Source organism: Myxine glutinosa, chromosome 8 (assembly GCF_964187855.1).
Source record: "Myxine glutinosa chromosome 8, kmMyxGlut1.1, whole genome shotgun sequence".
Taxonomy (NCBI): Eukaryota; Metazoa; Chordata; class Myxini; order Myxiniformes; family Myxinidae; genus Myxine; species Myxine glutinosa.
This window is the reverse complement of record NC_136268.1, coordinates 43057576-43082081: the sequence shown is the minus strand read 5'-3', so window position 1 is coordinate 43082081 and position 24506 is coordinate 43057576. Positions and strand designations below refer to the sequence as shown.

Below are 24506 nucleotides of genomic sequence, written 5' to 3'. Positions count from 1 at the left end.
TAGTCCCAGCAGGCTCTCTTCTGTTATGATTAATTAGCCAATATTAAGGATTGTTAAATAGGAGGGGAAGGTTTATGCATCAACAAAAGAACTGTTATAGTTATTTCTTATTATTGATTAAATTGTCACATTTGGAGTAAATGAATATGGATTAGTGTCATCAGATTGCTGCACATTAGTAACTGTAATCCATTACAACTGAAGTTAAGAAATAACAAGTTATTACCCTTGACAGAGGAGAGGCTATTGAATTTGAGTCCGTTTGTTTGTCTGTTTGTCTGTTTGTTACTTGCCGGAAAAGATTCCGGCAAGTATGTTGATCGGTTGGTTTGTCTCTCTGTCTGTCTGTCTGTCTGCCTGTGCGCAGCACTACGTCTACACCATTGCACGGAGAATCGCCAAGCTTTACACACATATTTGTCTTGCCTTGGAATAGACTGTGCCCAATTTTTAACTCTCTCGGCCCAAGGCCTCCATTATGACGTCATAATTTGATAATTCGACAAGTACAAACCTTCATCCAATCAAGATGCAATTTCTTGAGCGACATGGCGGCATAAACTGGTGGAGAAAAAAAAAAAGGATGACCTCATCGGTCACGTGGTTCGGCCGCCATCTTGGAAAAACCGAAAAACTTTGCACCTCCATATCTCCGAAAGTGCTGAATGGAAAAAATTGAGACATGGCTCATTGTAAAGAACTCTCCATGGGGAATAAAATATGTTAATGATGATGTCATTGGTGCCTCCATTATGACGACATAATACGACAAGTACAAAACTTCATCCGATCAAGATGCAATTTCTTGAGCGCCATGTCTGCATAAACTGGTGAAGAATTTTTTTTACTGATGACGTCATCGGTCACGTGGTTCGGCCGCCATCTTGGAAAAACGGAAAAACTTTGCACCTCTATATCTCCGAAAGTGCTGAATAGAAAAAAATTGAGACATGGCTCATTGTAAAGAACTCTTCATGGGGAATAAAATATGTTAATGATGATGTCATAGGTGTCTCCATTATGACGTCATAATTCGACAAGTACAAAACTTTATCCGATGAAGATAAAATTTCTTGAGCATCATCAAGGAATAAATTAGTTGAGAAAACAAATAGTGATGACATCATCGGTCACGTGGTTCGGCTGCCATATTTGTCCAAAATGGCCGATAAAAAAGTACATTCGGGCAGGTCCTCGGTCTCTGACCGATTTTTCATCTTTTTGTCTGTCTGTCTGTGCACAGCACTACGTCTACACCGTTGCACGTAGAATTGCCAAACTTTACACACATATTTGTCTTGTCCTGGAATAGACTGTGCCCAATTTTTAACTCTTTTGGCCCAAGGCCTCCATTATGATGTCATAATTTGATAATTCGACAAGTACAAAACTTCATCCAATCAAGATGCAATTTCTTGAGCGACATGACGGCATAAACTGGTGGAGAAAAAAAATAATGATGACGTCATCGGTCACGTGGTTCGGCCGACATCTTGGAAAAATATAAAAACTTTGCACCTCTATATCTCGGAAAGCGCTGAATAGAAAAAATTGAGACATGACTCATTGTAAAGAACTCTCCATGGGGAATAAAATATGTTAATGATGATCTCATAGGTGCCTCCATTAATACGTCATAATTCGACAAGTACAAAACTTCATCCAATCGAGATGAAATTTCTTGAGCATAATCTAGGAATAAATTCGATTAGAAAAAAATAATGATGACGTCATCAGTCACGTGGTTCGGCCACCATATTTGTTTTAACACAAAAGCCTTAAAAAACACTGAAAATACATCCTGGCGAGGGTTTGCAATCTCTGATTGCTGTTTTTCTTGTTTCTAATGTGGCTGATGAGTTTAATGACAAAAATAAATAAAGAGCTATTAACTCATTTCATATATGTACGAATGGCAAAAGTAATGACTCCTTTGTTCCATCTGAATGCCATTGTCTAAACAACAGTGGCATTCAGAAATTGAAAAACATAACCATCCCACGTTTGAGAGACGTCGGTCAGCTCATGATTGAATGCATCCATCACAGCTGGATGTAAACATTCAAACATTCCTCATTGATTTATTATCCTTAATTAAAGGAGTTGATTTATGGACCAAGTTGTTTGTTGACATCCCCACCATCACAGACGTTGGAACCTCGGTACACATAATCCAATATTTCTGTGAACAAATTATACACTGATCACAATAAGTTAGGGATATTGTGGGAGTGAGTTAATTTTTTATAGGGGTTCGGGTAAGGGTATTGAAATCAACAATGCTGTGTTTTTTCACACTCATTAATAACCATAGAATTAGGACCAACAACTTTTTTCAACATAATTAATGCGCATAATCAATCACACCGAAGAACCTGCCAATATCCCTAACTTATTGTGAGTAGTGCACATTGTTTTGAGAAATGGGGTGTTTGTAAACTGTGAAAATGACTTAAAAAACTGATTGCTTCCCTCGACAAGTATAAACAACTATTTAACAAAAATACTGATCTGCAGTTGGAATGCAAATATATGATAAGCATCCATGAAGGTGAGTTATTGTATGTATACATGAAGATTGAATATCAATGAAGTTTCTTTACAATCAATGAAGTTACTTTCTTTCTAATGAAGTTACAGATAGTTATTTAGACATTTCAAAACCCATTCACATGTCAAAATTTTGTAATGGATGTTCAAACCCATTCATTATACTGTAATCACTTTTGTTTTGTTGGCATTTTATTGACAGAAGTCAATGTAAAATACAGGTTTTTGCATAATCTCCTAGTATATTTTGCAGAGTTTTTGTTTCGGTAAGCAATAGAACATGTGCATCTAATCGTAACAGATGTAACCACATATGTGTTTTCCTAAAACGTGGCCTGGTGTTTCACCCTGAACCCTTCAACATTGAAAGATTTGTTGACAGCCTTGAACTCCGTTCCATTGGCGTCTCAAATCTTCAGGAATGACATTTCGTCTTCAATATACACTACATAAAGAGGCTTTGTGGTGGAAAAACATGCTGGATAAACCTTGAATGCCATTATTATAATATATATATATATATATATATATATATATATACAGTATATATATATATATATATATATATATATATATATATATATATATATATATATACAGACTTGGCATTTAATATGGAATTTTTTTTTTCTTGACTTGGGTTTACTTTCTTAACTCAGTATATCAATCTGGTGAGTTTCTTTTACACTTTGGTGATTTATTTCTTAAAAGAACCATGTCACTGATTGTCTGTCGCAGCAAGAAGTCAACAACAGGATTATATCACAGGTGGCGTGGCAAAATGTACGGACAGGTGCATTTGATGATTGGCTTCACAGTCGGGTATACAAGGGTTGTTGCGTTCTGTATTAGTGGAAAACAACTGCTGCACGTCTCCAAAAGTTATTGCCGCTTCCTTTGGAGATGATCCGTCAACTCGACAATGCTGTTTGTCATGGAGTGGTGGCTTTACGAAATTACGGCATGAAACAGCGTGCGATTGCTCGGCAGTATGGCATCACTCAAGGTCAGGTGTCAAAGATCCTGAAACGAAATGCTCAGAGGGGTGTCCCTACTCCAATACCAAGGCCAGGACGTCCCCGCAGAACCACAAGGAGGGATGATCGCCAGCTGCACCGGTTAGTCCGCAATGGCCGTACCAAGTCAGCTAATCGGCTTAGGGCTGAGTGGCAGCAACTGACAAATGTGCCTGTATCCAGAAGGTTAGTCAACCAACGACTGGTTCAAGCAGGCTATCGTGCCAGGCGTCCCCTGAGAAAGCCACGCCTGACCAGACAACACTGCCAGCGCCGATTGCAGTGGGCCAGAGAGCACCGTCAATGGCAGCCAGGACACTGGAATCATGTGATTTTCAGTGACGAGTCTAGATTTCTGGTCTATCGTCAAGATGGCCGCGTCCGAGTGCGCAGACAAGTGCATGAAGCCTACAACAAAGATTGTATAGTGCCAAGAGTCCAAGCTGGAGGTGGTGGGGTGACCGTTTGGGCTGTTTTTCATGCAGGGGGCGAAACTGACCTGGTTGTTCTGAATGGAAACCTGAACTAGTTCAAGTACAGGGCCATTCTGGAAGAAGAATTGCTTCCATTTGCTCGTGCTGCCTTTCGAGGAAACATTGTCTTCCAAGATGACAATGCACGGCCTCATCGTACTCGCATGATCCAACACTTTCTTGCTGACCGTGGTGTAGAGCATATAGAGTGGCCTGCCATGTCCCCAGATATAAATCCGATAGAGAACTTGTGGGCAGAATTAACGCGTCAAATCGACCACTTGGACCAGCAGCCAACCTCTTTGCGTGAATTGCAGCAGGCTATTGTCACTGCATGGCAAGCGATTCCTGTCCAAACCTTGGCAAATCTCGTGAACAGCATGCCTCAACGTGTACGTGCTCTCCTGAATGCTCGTGGGGGTTACACGAAGTACTAACTGTAATTTTACTGTCCGTAATCCCAGTCGTAATTTAACTTTTGTTTTTGTTAAAATATTTTTTGGCTAATGTGCAAAATAAAGAGATACTTCTGGAAAACGTACAGAAGTTTAACACAGTACTGTCCATGAATTGAGTTCGATATCAGTTTACATCACTTTCAAGGATCAATGTATTTGTTTCGAAATGTCAAATGTGGTTTTTGTTTCTTTTAAAGGTCACATTAACAAAATCTAGAATAATTTCAACATAATTCCAATGAACTTTTGGTTCTAAGACATCTTGAAAAGTAAGTTCACCCCCACAAAAAAAATATTCCATATTAAATGCCAAGTCTGTATATATATATACGTATATACAGCCGCGGATTTTGGTCTACGATGAGGGCAATCCTCGGTTCCCCACAGACTTACTGGCTTTGAGGCCTCTGAGCACGAATAACTTCGAACTAATTATTTTGTAAACGGTGTTGGCTTAACTATTAGGGTGCTGGCTCGGGGTCCTAGGATCCTGAGTTAGAATCCCGGTCGATCGTTGAATTAACGCCAGGGGGTTTACTCAGCCTGTCATTCTTCCAAGGTCGGCAAAATGAGTGCCAGCCTGCTGGGATGAATGAGCCATTCAGTTATCCTGCATTGGAGTGACGACCTATCCAGGATTGTGCCCAATAGCCAAGGAAACTGCTTTGGCAGCCCGATGCATCATCACGGTGCAAAAAAGAATGGTCATCATCATGTGTAAATCAGTGACAACAATTTAATGCATTTTAAATTCACACTGCAACACAACAAAATGTGAAAAAGTCAAGAGGTGTGAATACTTTCTGAAGACATTGTATGTATGTATGTATATATATATATATATATATATATATATTGTTACGGTTCTCTACGCCACCCTTCATCCCCTTATCGAGGGGGTGGGGGGGGGGGGTGGGGGGGATTAATCCCCTTGTCTTTCTGGGCTTGGCGGAACCGAGACTTGAGACGTCCCTCTCGGACACACGTGGAGTCGGGTTTCGGGACCACTTCTCGCTCGTACCTAATTCCCCGCGCTGCCCTGGGAGCAAGGAAACAAGCCTCGCATGAATCACGTGTGGTTTGAGTACGCTGAGCGGATTGCGTACACGTGGTCCGCGCAGTTACTTAGATGTTGGAACCCGATTAGAGCGGTTCTACCCGTACCACGCTTAGCCAATCGAAGAAACCACAGAAACGGTCAAATCATGAAGAAAGGAAGAACAAAGGGTTTAATTATTTCCCACACGTATATACAATGTTCAGGGACGCAGAGACACAGAGTAGCCTTAAACAGTCTTAACTTATCCCTTGGACAACGGGCCCGTCTCACACTCACACAGGGAATTGCAGATGGATAGCTGTTCCCCAACGCGTCCACGTGGTCGTCCAGAGACGGCCTCCGTCCGGCTCTCCACGGTCGCCGACACGTCCCGCGAAGATGCTGGCAGGCAAAGGCAGGGACTCGTAGCGCGTCTCCCGAACAAGTCAGATGTTGGGGCGGAACGGCAAAGGGCAGACTTTAGCGCGGCTGGTGGTTTCTCAGCCATTCTCACTCTCGCGTCTCAGAATGCACTGTATTCGGTTCAAGCGCGTCTGGCTGCGCCCGCGTATCTGTACCGTTCTCGTGCAAGTGCGTGAAGTTCATCAAGTTCATCACGTTCATCAACTGCCGCGAGTCCTCTTTTAGGCATGTCCCTCTCTCGCGAGTCCTTTTACCAACACTTCTCTCTCGCAGCAAGTCCTCCACTGTAAGTCCTGTCGAGGGCTTTGCGCAGCCGGTCTGCTAGCTACGCCCCCCGAACCTTCTGGAACACTCTCGATCCTTCCCACCACGCCCTGTGACGAAACGCCACCGTCACCACCTCTGATCTCTGATTGGCGGCTCGTGCTTACCGTCATCGCTTCTGCCGCTCCGCCTCGTTCCTCCTGACCTTCCGAGCCTGCCTCGTGTTACTCGCTCAAAATGAACCCAACGTTGGCGCAAAAGGGATTGAGCCTACGGACGTAGGATTGTCAGTGGAAGTAGGGCCTATTCTTCTGGCTCTACTCAACGCAGAACGAACAAAGGAAAAGGACTAAGCTTACAAATACTAAGACATAACTATACTATCGCGAGGCTACATGTTGCTTGTGTGACTAACTATGGGGGGCAAATTTAACCTTTATTAGACTCACTTGACAGACTCAAAACCGCAACAATATATATATATACACTACATGTATATTACAGTATATATATATATATATACTGGATATATACATGCATATGACACTGTTATTTCTGCGCTATGTTGTGGACCACTTGGCTGCTACTTCTGGTTTTCACTTTCAAATGTGTCATTTAAACAATTGATAGATCCATGCTTTCTACAATCTGTGGAACTGGACATGGATTAAATGAATGTTTCAGGACATTTTGGTTTGGAAGGCGATGCAATTGATATTTAACCTGGAGGAATAGTTGCAATTGAAGTTTATCTATGCAGTTTTACATTGGCAATTTCTACATCATTTCATAGGGGATCTAGTATTAAGGGCACATTGTGTCTTGGTCGATTTAATGTTCACACACCAAGATAACGCTAAAGTGTCCTGGGCATCAAGTAGTTTCTGGAGCCATGTGACTGCAGTCTCAGGGTGTGCAGTGTCCCAGGCTATAGAGTATAGAGCATCCACAGGCCAGATAATCAGCAAAATAAAGACACAGGATATATGGCTATCAAAGTACAAAATATCATCAATGTATTTGAGGAGGAATAACAGTGGAGTATGCAAAGATGCAACCCTGAAAACCACAAGCTAAACACAGAAAACAGCTGATTTTGTTTGGTTAGTTTGCTTCCTAATGTTTCTGTACTCAAGGAAAATTACGCAGAGTATATTTGGGAGTTTGACAGGCACAACTGTGCCACCTTAAATCTAAGATCACCATGTTCTTAGGTTTCAAAAACATGGTTATAGAAAAATAAGGCATGCTCTGCTCTTCTCATAGTCTTGCAAAGTGGCCTCAATAATACTGGGTCAACACGTTCTTGGCATTCCTGCATGCTTCTCTAACTTCCCCTATGGTCTCTATGGTATTTATCTAAAGATGGGCCAAAACGTTCAAAGTTCAGTTAGACAAACCTGCTAGGTCAGCTTGCTATAGTTCATGCTAGATTATGACATAATGTGTGTGGCATCATTACATCCAAGTAGCAAACGTCATTATGTGGAATTTCTTATCAAGCCATTTACTGATGGTTTCCAGACTGGAATTTTTTTGTGAACTATGCTCATCACTCTTGCATGGTCCCTGTATTAAATAAAATAGTTTTATCCTCAAAAGATTACTTATATGACAGTTGATAATTTGCCTCAATCTTTATCTTTTTAATTCATGTTTTCCTCAGGCACTGACACCACTTTTCTATTGGACATTTTGTTATAAATTAAAACATTTGGCGTGTGAATAAAACATTCACATCAATCAGTCTGCCCCACTTCCCTACAATGTTTTCCAACATATATATATATATATATATATATATATATATATATATATATATATATATATATATTATATATAATTATATATAATTATATATAATGTACATATATATATATATATATATATATATATATATATTGTTACAGATCTGGGACGACGGCTCTCCCGTTAGCAAGGGGGGTTAACCCCATGTCCGTTATACTGGCCGTCGCCGATCCTGGGGGTCTGTGACGTCACTGGTGGTCAGCCACGACCAGGGTAATCGGGCCAGAGACCCAAAAAAAAGACCCCCCGAATACCTGCTTACCATGACCTCCCAACCAGCGAGGAGCCAGCCCCGCCCGAGTCGCGACGGTAATGGACACGCCGAGCGAAGCGAGCCACGACCCAGGCCGTTAACAATTACTAACCCGATTATAGCGGTTTTAATCGTGCCACGTAAACCAATGGAAAGAAAAGACTAAAGCAACTGGAGGAAGACGAAACCAAAGCTTGGAGAAAGAGCACACATTTATTATAACAACCACCAGAGGAAAAGAAAGATCAAAGCTGTACAAGGATAGATGGATGTAAAAATAACACAGGGCAGCCTTATCTATACAGTCTTACTTATACCCAGGACAGCACAAAGACAGACTCACACGGGGATGATGACAGGAATGGCAGGAGAAGGTCCGTTCAGCTGGCAAAGGCGGCCGGTTCGGCTTGTTCAGCCGTCGAGGTTCCGTTCCGACCTCGCGTCGTGGTTTAAAGCGAACACGACAACCGCTGGAACCAACGTGGTTGCGTCGACGCCACGACCCTCTCGCTCTCTCAGTAATGATGGGATTTCCTCTCAGGCAAGGCACGATCTCTCACGTCAGGCAACCCTCTTGTGCTGTGCACTCATCACCTCTGCTGGTCTCAAGCCTTCTCTCTTCCCATCTTCTTTATGCGCGAACCTCAAACGCATCTATGAAGCGGGGTCGTGACACGCCCTCGGCCGTTTGGGTCCCGCCCACGTGCTCTGTTTGTAGCCTTATTTGGTAACGGAGCTGAACAGCTCCACCCTTGTGGCGAGCCACGGCCACGCCTCTTCTCGGCGACCCCGCCTTCTTGTCCAATGCAGAGCACCAAGGCCAGTGAGAGGGCGCACACCCCACGCCTGTTGAGCTGTTTGCAGAGAGATAGGGAGTTTGCTGGGGTATGGCGTTATTGAAGGGGAGCTAACCTTATTTGGTAATGCAATGTGGTGTCAATCGAGTGGATACAGAGCCTTAAGGAAACATAGAATAGGAAATAATTAGCAAGATGATTCTAAGATTGGCTGCGTGTTGCGATGGCCTAGGGTGCGATATTTAATAATTAATAAAAGGGGATAATATTACAAAGGGGGATATTTACAAGTGAAGGGGGGGGGGTTCCCAAATCGGTAACACTGCACCCTTCTCTTTCCCAGGGCCATCCCTGGCCCGACAACTTTACTTTTAGTGTGGCACTTAGATGTAAAACCCTCTGCTATTACACTGACCCTGAGTGCGACAGTTTTACCAGGGAATTAAATATGTCCCCCTGCCACGTTGCATTCTGTCTAACAGACTTACACCCACAAACTAACCGAATTGCGGAATTAATTTCAAACTACACATTTACGGTGGGGAGCTTATTTACAAGAGACTACACTATTTGGTATTTACAACACTAACCCAGGACCTGTTCTTTTGGGAAACAAAAAGGAGATGTTGTTTTTGAAAAGGAGAGGAAAGGCATGCATTGCACTGCACCGATACACCAACCCACGGGTGCTCTGAGGCACGCATTGATATGCAGCGCAACCTCAGAGTACCGATAAAAGCACCATAAGCATCAATAAAGCACCACACCCAAAATACAGCCATGCAGTTAGCACCATTTAGTGCACAGGTATTTCAAACAAAGTTCAAATGTTACTGGTGGTGTCAGCACGGCCGATGGTCTGCCGATGGCGATCTTCTGTCTTGTTACTTGGCTGGACTTCCTGGCGTGCGGCCTATTTAGGACTAAGGGGGGGAAAGCACAGAAAGGGCACAAAAGTGTCCACCTTTTTTATTTATGGCCAACAGGGGCCGACTACGGGGTGGTCCACCTGTTAGGCTTAGGTGCCCCCTCCCAAAGTCCGCAAGCCAGCATGCTGGCAGCAAAGATGCCAGGCCCCATCCCGTGGGGTCCATAAGTGGGTGGTGCTGGGCCACAAAACCCGTGGTCAATACGTGGGTGGCCACACAGATCGTGTGGTCCATAGGTGTACCGGTCCAGGCAGCAGACAGCGGAAGTGCGGGTACACAAATGCAGCGCCGGCACATCCTCCCCCCCCAGTGCCCAGAGCGCACGGTCCTCAGGTGGGAGACAGGGAGACAGAAGACAGGTGAGTAATGGGTCAGGGCGCAAGGGTACACATCAAAACAAGGCAATGCAGAATGAGGGGTGCATGGGAGCGAGCTGAGAAAGGTTCGTCCCTACGTACGCCCCCCACATGTGACCTACACTGCCCCCCTTGCCCCTCCCCGTATTTACGAAAACCTACACATTACACTACACCTTACAAATCCGTCGCTACCGTCACGTCTTCCCCATATTTCCCCTACACCAAATTCGTTACCACAATCCCTCTAATCCAAAATTTGCCATCACCCAATTCATCATCAATCCTCATAAGGAGGAAGAGGTGGAACATCAAGCACAATGTCACACCCACGTCATGATGCGTCTCTCATTCCAAACATTTGCATCAAAAATAATAAAACAACCTGGCATGGTGTGGAGGTACGTCATCTCAGGTGAGTGCATGTGGATGGTGCAAGGAGATTTTCATCCTAACTATCCTCTAAATGACTTTAACACACTTTACACTACCCGGGGTCTTTCCCTGCCAATCCATTGGCCAACTTACACTATGGGTTCTAAAAACCAATTCCCATTGACCAAACTGTGGTGCTTCTCAATTTGGGGTCTCACTCCCCCGATTCAACTCCCGGTGCCCTTGCACAATTTCTGGGCTGGGGCGTGTAGCTCTCCCAGCAGGTCTACCCACCTGCACACCTCCACCACTGTAGTTGCCACCCGAGCTTACCTGCTCCTTAACCTAACCTATCTACTGGGGAAGGCCCCTCCTGGCTCTGTCACCCCTCGGTGCCCTCTGGCACTGGGCTACCCGGGTCCGTCCTCCGGATCCTCGGGCCCCATCCACAACAACTCTACCGGCTCCCAGAGCCCACCTGCGGCCTCACCTGGCCGACATCCTCACAGTGGTGGAGTGCCCAAACCAACTACACACACTAACAAGCTACACGCCCAGCCATTTCCACAACACTAATGCAGCCATCCAAATACCATTCTCTCACCCGCACCACAGATGCCAATATCCAACCACAATTTACCTATACCCTCTACCTAACACTTACACTACCCTCCTCGGGTATTCGTGATGGGGGTCCATCCTTCCCCCATTCACACCTTCGCACCATCCACTCCACTCCATAGTTTCCATCCTACTCACTCCACGACCATCCATTCCAATACTCCATATACTCCAGACCATTTACTCCACACAACCATTCTCCATACACCTGTTCTTCATACCTGTTGTTGCACACCTGTGCACTCACACCTGGTGCCACCTGCACCCTCCTTCCTTCCTGGACCATTCGGTCAACACAACACACATCACCATCACTCCCTCATACACCGCTCCATCCACCTGTTCAGTTGCACACCTGTGCAATCACACCTGTTCAATCACACCTGTTCACCATACACTTCCAATCCTCAAACACACGGCATCATCTCATCTAACTACTCCCCTCTGAAACTTGCGCTTCCCAGTCGCCCCTTTAAACTATTGCGCTCCCTCGTCATTATCATCCACACTAATCTACCTACGTCCCCACTACAGGTATCATTGTCACTACCTAACTTTAACGTTACCTAATGTCAATCTCTAGGGCCCTACACATTATCCAAACCCTCCCGGGCTAGTTTTCACTGCCATAAACCCCATAAACTAGTGCTCCTTTGCCCCCTCGGTGAGGGATGACAGAGTTGCCATCCCACCACATCGGGGACATCCCACTATCAATTTTGCTTACCAAATTCCAACCAATCAAAAATTTTCCAATTACTGCCAATTCTATTCACTTTTCTAAATTTCGGATCAAAACCACTATCACTATTATCATCATCACAGTCCGCTATATCCTAGCCTCGGTGCGTCATGACATCATTAAACTCGGCTTCGTAAAGCCGAGCAATGAATTCGGGTGGTTTGGTCGCCTGCAGGTTGAATCCGTCTGGCTTTCGGTTCAAGGGAGGTGGTTTGGTCGGGCCGAGATTCCACGCACCATCTCGGCGCGGTACCTTGCGGTCCCGGGCCCGATGGCTAAATCTCCCCCGGTCGGAACCCCGTCCCCGTGAGGGGGCACCGTGCCGCTTCCTCCCACTCGCCCTTGAACCGGACCGGTCGCCTCGCCCGACAAGGCCCGGACTTGACCGTGCGGGGCGGGGCCAGGGCCGAATCGTGCGCGACGCTCCGAAGAGAAGCGACGCAGCATTGATCCGCGCCGGGCCTGGCATCCAACAAAGCGCACCGCGCCCCGAGTGCTCGCATCGGCTATCCGTCGCCCTAAACGCTAACCCGTTCAATGTCGATGCTTCACTTGCATACGCGACCCGTTTCACACTCACAAAACCTGGCGTTCCAACGCCTCCAGTGCATCCCACACACTCCGTCCATTCCACCACCGCACTCCCTGTTACACACCACACCTCTCGCGCACCCTCTTGCACACACTCGCCGTTCACACACTTCATTCCACACCTCTCCTCCGTTATGTCCTCCGTAACACTCACCATGGGCGTGCACTCTTGCATCCACCCACTAACGCGCTCAGATGGGCTCTCCCACATCCGCGCCACAACCAACTCAGGTGAGCTTCCTCGCACACGTTCCACCACCACCTTACTCTCCGTGTCACACTCCGTACACCCCGACGTGCATTCTCGCTCGCACTCGGTTTCACACTCGCGCTCCGATGTGCTCTCTCGCACCTGCGCCATCACCAACTCACTCTCCGTGTCACACTCCGTACACCCCGATGTGCATTCTCGCTCGCACTCGGTTTCACACTCGTGCTCCGATGTGCCCTCTCGCACCTGCGCCATCACCAACTCACTCTCCGTGTCACACTCCGTACACCCCGACGTGCATTCTCGCTCACACTCGGTTTCACACTCGCACTCCGATGTGCCCTCTCGCACCTGCGCCATCACCAACTCACTCTCCGTGTCACACTCCGTACACCCCGACGTGCATTCTCGCTCGCACTCGGTTTCACACTCTCGCTCCGATGTGCCCTCTCGCACCTGCGCCATCACCAACTCGCTCTCCGTGTCACACTCCGTACACCCCGACGTGCATTCTCGCTCGCACTCGGTTTCACACTCGCGCTCCGATGTGCCCTCTCGCACCTGCGCCATCACCAACTCACTCTCCGTGTCACACTCCGTACACCCCGACGTGCATTCTCGCTCACACTCGGTTTCACACTCGCGCTCCGATGTGCCCTCTCGCACCTGCGCCATCACCAACTCACTCTCCGTGTCACACTCCGTACACCCAGACGTGCATTCTCGCTCGCACTCGGTTTCACACTCACACTCCGATGTGCCCTCTCGCACCTGCGCCATCACCAACTCACTATTCGTGTCACACTCGGTACACCCCGACGTGCATTCTCGCTCGCACTCGGTTTCACACTCGCGCTCCGATGTGCCCTCTCGCACCTGCGCCATCACCAACTCACTCTCCGTGTCACACTCAGTACACCCCGACGTGCATTCTCGCTCGCACTCGGTATCACACTCGCGCTTCGTAACACGCTCACCCCTTGACGCACACTTTTTTTTCACACGCGACCCTTCACCAACGCCCGGGTGCTTCCTTGATCCCAATCGCGCGACAATTCTCTTGTCATTAAACATCCTCCTGCAAAATCTACCCGCACAATATACAGCACGACTCACCTGGGGGATCCTTTTCTCCACGCGCACCTGCAAACTCTTTATTTGGTTAGTGAGTACATCATCATGATTTGAGCAGGGACTTTGTACATATTCCATTTCTCCCTGCAATTCCCGGGCTACCTCCGTCGTCTCTTCAATTTTAATTGTACCCACTACTGCTTTGTCTTTGTTCCCCTCGGACGACCGTTGGCTTTAATAAAATTCCCTCTACCTCATCGGTCGCCGGCTTTTCCAAACCCCGTGTCGCGATTTCTACCCCCGTCATTGTACCCGCGCTTTCCTCCGCTTCGCTCAACCAGCGCTTCTCGACCCGCGTTACCTCCTCGTGCACCCCTGGGCCCTGCTCGCTCAACCCGCGGTCTCTGTCCCTCTCCGCTTCCCTTACCTCATATGCGACTCTGTCCCTCGCCATTTCCTCAGTTCTTTCTTTTAGTTCCTTAGTCATTTGAACACCCATGTTGTTAATTTCCCTGGTGGATATGAGCCCCTGGGCATACATTTTGTTTTCTTCATCCCACTGGGTCAAAAATTTCAACAAATTTGCAAGAAATGGATCCCAGGCCGTTGGCACCGCGGGCTCGGCTCTCGTCGCCACCATGTGCGAGGCACCATTTTGTGCGCCTCCAACCTCGTGCGTGGCGTCGCCATTTTGTGCACCTGCAACCCCCACTGTTAGTGTTACACCTTCTCCAACCTCCTCCCTGGGGTCCTGGGTCATTAACTCTACCTTATCTTCTAACCCCACCGGCATCCAGTTGCCTTGGTCCTCCATGGCACGACTCAAATTTGGGATATTCTATAATTTTGGGCGCTCTTAATTTTGACCAAATCTTTTGATGTTATATAAAAAATTTGGTTCGGGCCTCAAATCCCACTCCTGACACCATTTGTTACAGATCTGGGACGACGGCTCTCCCGTTAGCAAGGGGGGTTAACCCCATGTCCGTTATACTGGCCGTCGCCGATCCTGGGGGTCTGTGACGTCACTGGTGGTCAGCCACGACCAGGGTAATCGGGCCAGAGACCCAAAAAAAAGACCCCCCGAATACCTGCTTACCGTGACCTCCCAACCAGCGAGGAGCCAGCCCCGCCAGAGTCACGACGGTAATGGACACGCCGAGCGAAGCGAGTCACGACCCAGGCCGTTAACAATTACTAACCCGATTATAGCGGTTTTAATCGTGCCACGTAAACCAATGGAAAGAAAAGACTAAAGCAACTGGAGGAAGACGAAACCAAAGCTTGGAGAAAGAGCACACATTTATTATAACAACCACCAGAGGAAAAGAAAGATCAAAGTTGTACAAGGATATATGGATGTAAAAAGAACACAGGGCAGCCTTATCTAAACAGTCTTACTTATACCCAGGACAGCACAAAGACAGACTCACACGGGGATGATGACAGGAATGGCAGGAGAAGGTCCGTTCAGCTGGCAAAGGCGGCCGGTTCGGCTCGTTCAGCCGTCGAGGTTCCGTTCCGACCTCGCGTCGTGGTTTAAAGCGAACACGACAACCGCTGGAACCAACGTGGTTGCGTCGACGCCACGACCCTCTCGCTCTCTCAGTAATGATGGGATTTCCTCTCAGGCAAGGCACGATCTCTCGCGTCAGGCAACCCTCTTGTGCTGTGCACTCATCACCTCTGCTGGTCTCAAGCCTTCTCTCTTCCCATCTTCTTTATGCGCGAACCTCGAACGCATCTATGAAGCGGGGTCGTGACACGCCCTCGGCCGTTTGGGTCCCGCCCACGTGCTCTGTTTGTAGCCTTATTTGGTAACGGAGCTGAACAGCTCCGCCCTTGTGGCGAGCCACGGCCACGCCTCTTCTCGGCGACCCCGCCTTCTTGTCCAATGCAGAGCACCAAGGCCAGTGAGAGGGCGCACACCCCACGCCTGTTAAGCTGTTTGCAGAGAGATAGGGAGTTTGCTGGGGTATGGCGTTATTGAAGGGGAGCTAACCTTATTTGGTAATGCAACCTGGTGTCAATCTAGTGGATACAGAGCCTTAAGTAAACATAGAATAGGAAATAATTAGCAAGATGATTCTAAGATTGGCTGCGTGTTGCGATGGCCTAGGGTGCGATATTTAATAATTAATAAAAGGGGATAATATTACAAAGGAGGATATTTACAAGTGAAGGGGGGGGGGGGGGGGGGTTCCCAAATCGGTAACAATATATATATATATATATATATATATATAGACTTGGCATTTAATATGGAACATTTTTTTTCTTGACGGGTTTACTTTCTGAACTCAGTATATGAATCTGGTGAGTTTCTTTTACCCTTCGGTGATGTCTTTGTTGAAAGAACCATGTCACTGATTGTCTTTTGCAGCAAGAAGTCAATAACAGGAATATATCACAGGTGGCGTAACAAAATGTAAGGACAGGTACATTTGACGATTGGCTTCACAATCGGGTATATAAGGGTTTTTGCATTCTGTATTAGTGGAAAACAACTGCTGCACGTCTACAAAAGTTATTGCCGCTTCCTCTGGAGATGGCCCGTCAACTTGACAATGCTGTTTGTCATGGAGTGGTGGCTTTACGAAATTCTGGCATGAAACAGCGTGCTATTGCTCGGCAGTATGGCATCACTCAAGGTCAGGTGTCAAAGATCCTGAAACGAAATGCTCAGAGGGGTGTCCCTACTCCAATACCGAGGCCAGGATGTCCACGCAGAACCACAAGGAGAGATGATCGCCAGCTGCACCGGTTAGTCTGCAATGGCCGTACCAAGTCAGCTAAACAGCTTAGGGCTGAATGGCAGCAACTGGCAAATGTGCCTGTATCCAGAAGGCTAGTCAACCAATGACTGGTTCAGGCAGGCTATCGTGCCAGGCGTCCCCTGAGAAAGCCACGCCTGACAAGACAACACCGCCAGCGCCGATTGCAGTGGGCCAGAGAGCACCGTCAATGGCAGCCAGGACACTGGAATCACGTGATCTTCAGTGACAAGTCTAGATTTCTGGTCTATCGTCAAGATGGCCTCGTCCGACTGCGCAGACAAGTGCATGAAGCCCACAACGAAGATTGTAAAGTGCCAAGAGTCCAAGCTGGAGGTGGTGGGGTGACCATTTGGGCTGCTTTTCATGCAGGGGGCAAAACTGACCCGGTTGTTCTGAATGGAAACCTGAACCGGTTCAAGTGCAGGGTCATTCTGGAAGAAACATTGCTTCCATTTGCTCGTGCAGCCTTTTGAGGAAACTTTGTCTTCCAAGTTGACAATGCACGGCCTCACCGTGCTTGCATGATCCAACACTTTCTTGCTGACCGTGGTGTAGAGCATATGGAGTGGCCTGCCATGTCCCCGGATATGAATCCGATAGAGAACTTGTGGGTAGAATTAACGCGTCAAATCGACAACTTGGACCAGCAGCCTACATCTGTGCGTGAATTGCAGCAGACTATTGTCACTGCATGGCAAGCAATTCCTGTCCAAACCTTGGCAAATCTCGTGAACAGCATGCCTCGACATGTACGTGCTCTCCTGAATGCGCGTGGGGGTTACACGAAGTACTGAACTGTAATTTTACTGTCGGTAATCCCAGTCATAATTTAGCTTTTGCTTTTGTTGAAAATTTTTTTGGCTGATGTGCAAAATAAAGAGATACTTCTGGAAAACGTACAGAAGTTTAACACAGTACTGTCCGTGAATTGAGTTCGATATCAGTTTACATCACTTTCAAGGATCAATTTATTTGCTTCGAAATGTCAAATGTGGTTTTTGTTTCTTTTAAAGGTCACATTAACAAAAGCTAGAATAATTTCGACATAATTCCAATGAACTTTTGGTTTTAAGTCATCTTGAAAAGTAAATTCACCCCCACAAAAAAAAAATTCCATATTAAATGCCAAGTCTGTATATATATATATATATATATATATATATATATATATATATATATATATATATATATATATATATATATATATATATATATATATATATATATATATATATATATACATATATATATATATATATATATATATATATATATATATATATATATATACAGTATATATATATATATATATATATATATATATATATATATATATATATATATATATATATATATATATATATATATATATATATATATATAGATATATATATAGATATATATATATATATATATATAGATATATATATATATATATATATAGATATATATATATAGATATAGATATATATATATATATATATATATATATATATATATATATATATATATACAGACTATATATATATATATATATATATATATATATATATATATATATATATATATATATATATATATATATATATATATATATATATATATATATACACTACCAGTCAAAAGTTTCAGGACACCTACATTTTTCTAGTTTTTATTGAAATTTAAGCAATTCAAGTCCAGTGAATAACCTGAAATGGTACAAAGGTAAGCAGTAAACTGCTCGAGGTAAAAAAAAAAATTTAGGTTTGCAAAAATGGGAAAATAATGTAAATTCCACAGTTATATTGTAGAAAAAAAAAAGGCCTTTTTCAGGGAACAAGTAATGGGTTAACAACTTACAGCTGTTCTGCAGCAATGTAAATAAATTAAGCCTTGAAAGTTGATGCAAACAATTCCTACAGGTGTCCCAACCTCTGCTGATTTCTTGATAACAAACCCCCTGTCTGTATAAAAGCAGTATTGGAACAGACTGTTATTACACCCTCTGAAGCATTATTTGGACAATATTACACTGCAGGAAGTAGTATATTGGAAACTGGAGGAAACTCTGACAGGAAGAGGTCTGGCAGACCCAAAGCCACAACAGAATCAGAAGACAAGTTTCTGAGAGTCAACAGCTTGCGTGATAGGCGACTCACAGGCCAACAGCTTCAACCACAGCTTAACACTGGTCGAAGTAAACAAGTCTCAGTTTCAACTGTGAAGAGAAGACTTCGAGCTGCAGCTTTGACAGGTCGAGTGGCAGTGAGAAAGCCATTGCTAAGATGGCAAAATAAGAAAAAGAGGCTTGCCTGGGCCATGAAGCACCGCCAGTGGACTACTGAAGACTGGAAGAAGGTCTTATGGACCGATGAATCAAAATTTGAAATCTTTGGTTCATCACGCAGGGTTTTTGTACACCGTCGAGTCGGCGAAAGGATGGTTCCTCAGTGTGTGACACCAACTGTCAAACATGGAGGAGGAAGCGTGATGGTCTGGGGCTCTTTTGCTGAATCCAGTCGACGACTTGCACAGAGTGACTGGCATCCTGAACCAAAAGGGTTACCACAGCATTTTGAAGTGCCATGCAATACCCTCTGGTATATGCCTAGTTGGTCAGGGGTTCATCCTACAGCAAGATAATGACCCTAAACACACCTCCAGGCTATGTCAAAACTACCTTTGAGGAAAAGAACAAGACGGTAGGCTTCAAATCATGGAATGGCCAGCACAGTCTCCAGACTTAAACCCCATCGAGCTGGTTTGGGATTAACTGGACAGAAGGGTGAAAGCAAAGCAACCTACAAGTGCAACACATTTGTGAGAACTTCTGCCACAGTGTTGGGAAGAACTTCCCAAACAATATTTGATTTCCATTGTAGAAAGAATGTCACGAGTGTGTTCGGCGGTTATATTTGCAAAAGGTGGCGACTTTGCTGAGTCAAAAAATTAAATTAAATTTTGTTGAACAAAATGATTCTATGATTTCTTTTTTATCTCCAATTGTTTATTTGTTCTTTGCTTAATTTCAGAGTACATTGAGACATTAAACTGCGTAAATTTCAATAAAAACTGGAAAAATGGAGGTGTTCTAAAACTTTTGACCGGTGGTGTATATACAGTGCGTATATAAAGTCTACACCCCTTTTCAAAATTTTCACCTTTTGTTGCCGTCTAGTCTGGAATTAAAATGCATTAAATCAGGCTTTTTCCACCTTTATTTGCACATCGTAACCCACAACTTCCACGTGAAAAACAAATTCTACAAATTTCAGAAAATTAGTTTAAAATACAAAACTACAATATCTTGGTTGGATAAGTGTCCACCCCCCATATAATAGCAATTGTAAATTAGCTCAGGTGTAACCAATCACGTTCAAAATCACACACCAGGTTAATTGGCTTCCACCTGTGTTAAATTGTAGTGATTCTGATTATTTCAGGATAAAATCAGCTGTTCCTGTAGGTTTCCTCTGCTGGGTAGTGCATTTCACAGCAAAGACTCAACCATGAGCACAAAGGAGCTTTAAAAAGACATCCCGGATACAGTTGTGGAAAGGCACAGATCAGGGGATGCGTATAAAAATATTTCAATGGCCTTGAATATCCCTTGGAGCACAGTCAAAACAGTCATTAAGAAGTGGAAGGCATATGGTACCACCAAGACCCTGCCTATATCAGCCATCCCCCCAAACTGGATGGCAAAGCAAAGAGGAGATTGATCAGAGAGGCCACCGAGAGGCCAATGGCAACTTTGAAAGAGCTACAGGTCTTTTTGGCAAAATCTGGTCACTGTGTACATGTGACAACAATATCCCAAGCACTCCACAGTCTGGCCTGTACCATTAGGTGGCAAGAAGGAAGCCATTACTCCAAAAAGACCACCTTGAGTCCCGTTTGAGGTATACAAAAAAACACTCTGGAGATTCTGAAGCCAGGTCATGTGGCAAAAGGTTTTGTGGTCTGACAAAACCAAGATGGAACTTTTTGCCTAAATGCAAAACTTTACGTTTGGTGCAAACCCAACACAGCACATTACCCAAAGAACACCATCCCGACTGTGAAGCAAGGTGGTGATAGCATCATGTTATATTGTTATAGGGATGTTTCTCATCAGCAGAGACTGGGGCATTTGTCAGGATGGAAGGGAAAATGGATGGAGCAAAATACAGAAAAATCCCAGAGGAAAACCTGCTGCCCTCTGCAAGAAATCTGAAATTGGGACAGAAGTTTACCTTTTAGCATGAAAACGACCCGAAAACGACCCAGTGAAAGCTACACTTGAGGGGCTAATGAACAAAAATATTAATGTCCTTGAGTGGCTCAGTCAGAGCCCCGACCTAAATCCAATCGAAAATCTGTGACATGATTTGAATATCGCTGTCCATCAATGCTCCCCATGCAACCTGTCTGAGCTTGAACAGTTTTGTCCAGAAAAATGGGCAAATATTGCCAAATCAAGGTGTGTAAAGTTGGTAGAGAAATATCCCAACAGACTCACAGCTGTATTTGCTGTCAAAGCTGCTTCCACCAAGTATTAACTCAGGGGAGTGGATTCTTATCCAAACAAGATTTCCTAGTTTTGTATTTTAAATTAATTTTCTGAAATTTGCAGAAATTGTTTTTCACTTGGAAGTTGTGGGTTACGATGTGTAAATAAAGGTGGGGAAAGTCTGATTTAATGCAATTTAATTCCAGGGTATAAGGCAACAAAAGGTGAAAATCTTGAAAGGGGGTGTAGACTTTTCATAGGCACGGTATGTATATATATATATATATATGGAATATGTATGTATATATATATATGTATGTATATATATATATGACGATTATATATATACCAAGTCTGTATGTATATATATATATATATATATATATATATATATATATATATATATATATATATATATATATATATATATATATATATATATATATATATATATATATACAGTATATATATATATATATATATATATGACATCGAAGGATTGGTGAGACCGACAGAGCCAGGTGTTCCATTTGATTTGTCAGAGCCAAAGATGTCTGAGATTGAGGCAGTTTTGAGGAAGGCACGCGCGGCATCGGCTCCAGGACCAAGTGGAGTGCCATACAAGGTGTTTAAGAGTTGTGAAGGCATCAGGCAGTATCTGTGGAAGGCTCTGAAGGTGGTATGGAGGCAAGGAGTGGTGCCCAGTCAATGGACTAGGGCGGAAGGAGTTTATATTCCAAAGCAGGAGGAGGCTGTGACACTGGAGCAGTTTAGACCAATATCATTGCTCGATGTAGATGGGAAGATATTGATGAGTGTCTTTGCGGCACGGCTCTCAGGCTTCATCAGAGGGAATGGTTTTGTGGATGGTTCTGTGCAGAAGGCAGGAATACCAGGATCACCAGGATGAATTGAACACTCGGCAATGGTCTGGCAAGTGTTACAGGAGGCGAAAAGGCAAAGGAAGGATGTGGCGGTGGTATGGCTGGATTTGGAGAATGCATATGGGTCAGTGCCGCATGCCTTGATCAGGTATGCCATGGATTTCTTTTGGGTCCCACGGAGATTTAGGGATTTTTTGATGGCATATTATGATCAGTTTTGGATGCGGTTTGCGACACAGTCCTATGTAACAGAGTGGCAGAAGTTGGAAGTGGGGATTCCGATGGGATGTACCATCTCCCCGATTTTGTTTGTGCTGGTTATGGAGTTGTTGATACGTGCGGTGAGTGGACATGGGAAAGAAGTGGAGCTAGCCCCTGGTCAGAGGTTGCCAGCAATGTTTGCTTTCATGGATGACCTGACAGTTGTCCAACAGTCCGCTGATGCAGCAGTAGAGGTACTGGGACGACTGGAAAGGTTGATGCGGTGGGCAAGAATGGGATTTAAAGCAAGAAAGTCGAGGAGTGTGATAGTGAGACGAGGAGTGGTGGATAACATGCACAGGTTTGAGCTGGGAGGGAAGGTGGTTCCATCATTGGTAGAGGCCGCTGTGAAGAGTTTGGGAAGATGGTATACAGTGGAGTTGAATGATGTGGGAAGAGTGGAGGAGGTCAGAAACAAGCTTTTGAGAGGTTTGAAGAGGATTGATGGATGTGGTTTGCCAGGTAGGTTGAAGGTATGGTGTTTGAAGTTTGGGTTGATGCCACGAGTATTGTGGCCATTGATGATGTATGATATTGCAATTGGGCATGTAGAGAGGATGAAGGTTGTGGTGAGCGGGTTTGTGAGGAGGTGGTTGGGAGTGCCACGCTGTTTGACGAACATTGCCTTTTATGGTCAGGGTGGAAAACTCCAGTTTCCCTTGACATCATTAACCGAGGAGTTTAAGGTGGTGAGGGTGCGGGAGTTCATGATGTTGCGGGATACAAGTGATGCAGTGGTAAAGAATGCTCTCCCAGAGAAGAAGGGAAGTCGAAAGTGGAATGCAAGAGCAGAGGTGGACGAGATGGAGGAGCGGTTGCAACAGGAGGAGGTCATGGGGATGGTACAGCATGGGAAGCATGGCTTGGGGTGGATGGAGCATGAGCGATGGGGAAAGGCATGTGTGAAAGAGAGGAGGAAGATGGTTGAGAGGGAGTTGAGAAGAAAGGAAGAGGAGGGGAGATATGTGAAAGCAGTCGGTCAGGCACAGCAAGGTGTGCGGGTGAGGATATTGAAGTGGCAAGAGATTTGGAGGATGGAGCCAATATTGTTGAATTTCCTGTTGCGGGCAACGTATGATGTGCTTCCGTCACCAGTAAACTTGAGATTGTGGAGGTTGTTGCAGGAGGAGAGATGTTATTTGTGTGGAGGTGTGGGAACGGTGCAGCATGCACTGAGTGCATGCTCAGTAGCATTGGCAGCAGGAAGATACAGGTGGCGACATGATCAGGTGCTGGCGGTGGTGGTGCAGATGGTGCAACAAGAGGTGCTGAGATCGAGAGAGAGAAGAGTGGAGAAGGAGACTGATGGGGAAGAGGTGTGGTTTGTCAAAGAGGGCCAAGTGGAAAGAGGTGGAAAGAGGAGGAGGAGGTGGAAAGCAAGAGGGCTGTCAGATGCTTGTGATTGGCAGGTGGTGGCAGACCTAAAGCCACAATTGGTATTCCCAGAGGAGATCTGTGTGACAAGGTTGCGGCCTGACATTGTCATTTGGTCAAGTGCAACAAGACAGGTCATCTTAGGGGAGTTGTCGGTACCTTGGGAAGAGAACATGGAGGAGGTGCACGAGAGGAAGACAGGAAAGTACAGTGAGCTGGAGGCAGAGTGCTGGGAGAAGGGTTGGCGCGTTTCGTGTCAGCCATTTGAGGTGGGGTGTAGAGGGTATATTGGCAATTCCTTTTCTGCATTTCTTGCTAGGCTGGGAGTGTGTGGGACAGAAAGAAGGAGGATGTGTGACAAGGTGGCCCAGGTTGCCTTGAAAGGCTCATTTTGGATATGGAGGACGTTTATGGAGGCACGTCGAACGGTGTAGGTTGGGTGTGTGTGTGTGTGTGTGTGTGTGTGTGTGTGTGTGTGTGTGTGTGTGTGTGTGTGTGTGTGTGTGTTTTTTTGTTTTTGTTTTTTGTTATCATTATTACTTCTTATTTTGTGTATATGAGTGAGTGGGTGAGGGTGTGTGTTTTTGCATGAATTAATTTTTGCATGAGTGTGTGTTTTTGTGTGTTGAGTGGTGTATGATGTAAGTGTAGGTGGTTGTTTGGTTGGTGTTCTGTATGTATGTGTGTGTATGGGTGTGTATGTGTGTGTGTGAATGATCTGGTGTGTTTTGTTGGTGAGTGGTGAAGGGTATAAA

General features: G+C 45.1%; 1 protein-coding gene across 1 annotated transcript in view; it reads left to right on the top strand.

Annotated features, from left to right (window-relative positions):
- LOC137416614 (LIM domain-binding protein 3) overlaps nucleotides 1-24506 on the top strand; it is a 70219-nt gene that overhangs the window by 37075 nt on the left and 8638 nt on the right. The window lies entirely within an intron of this gene.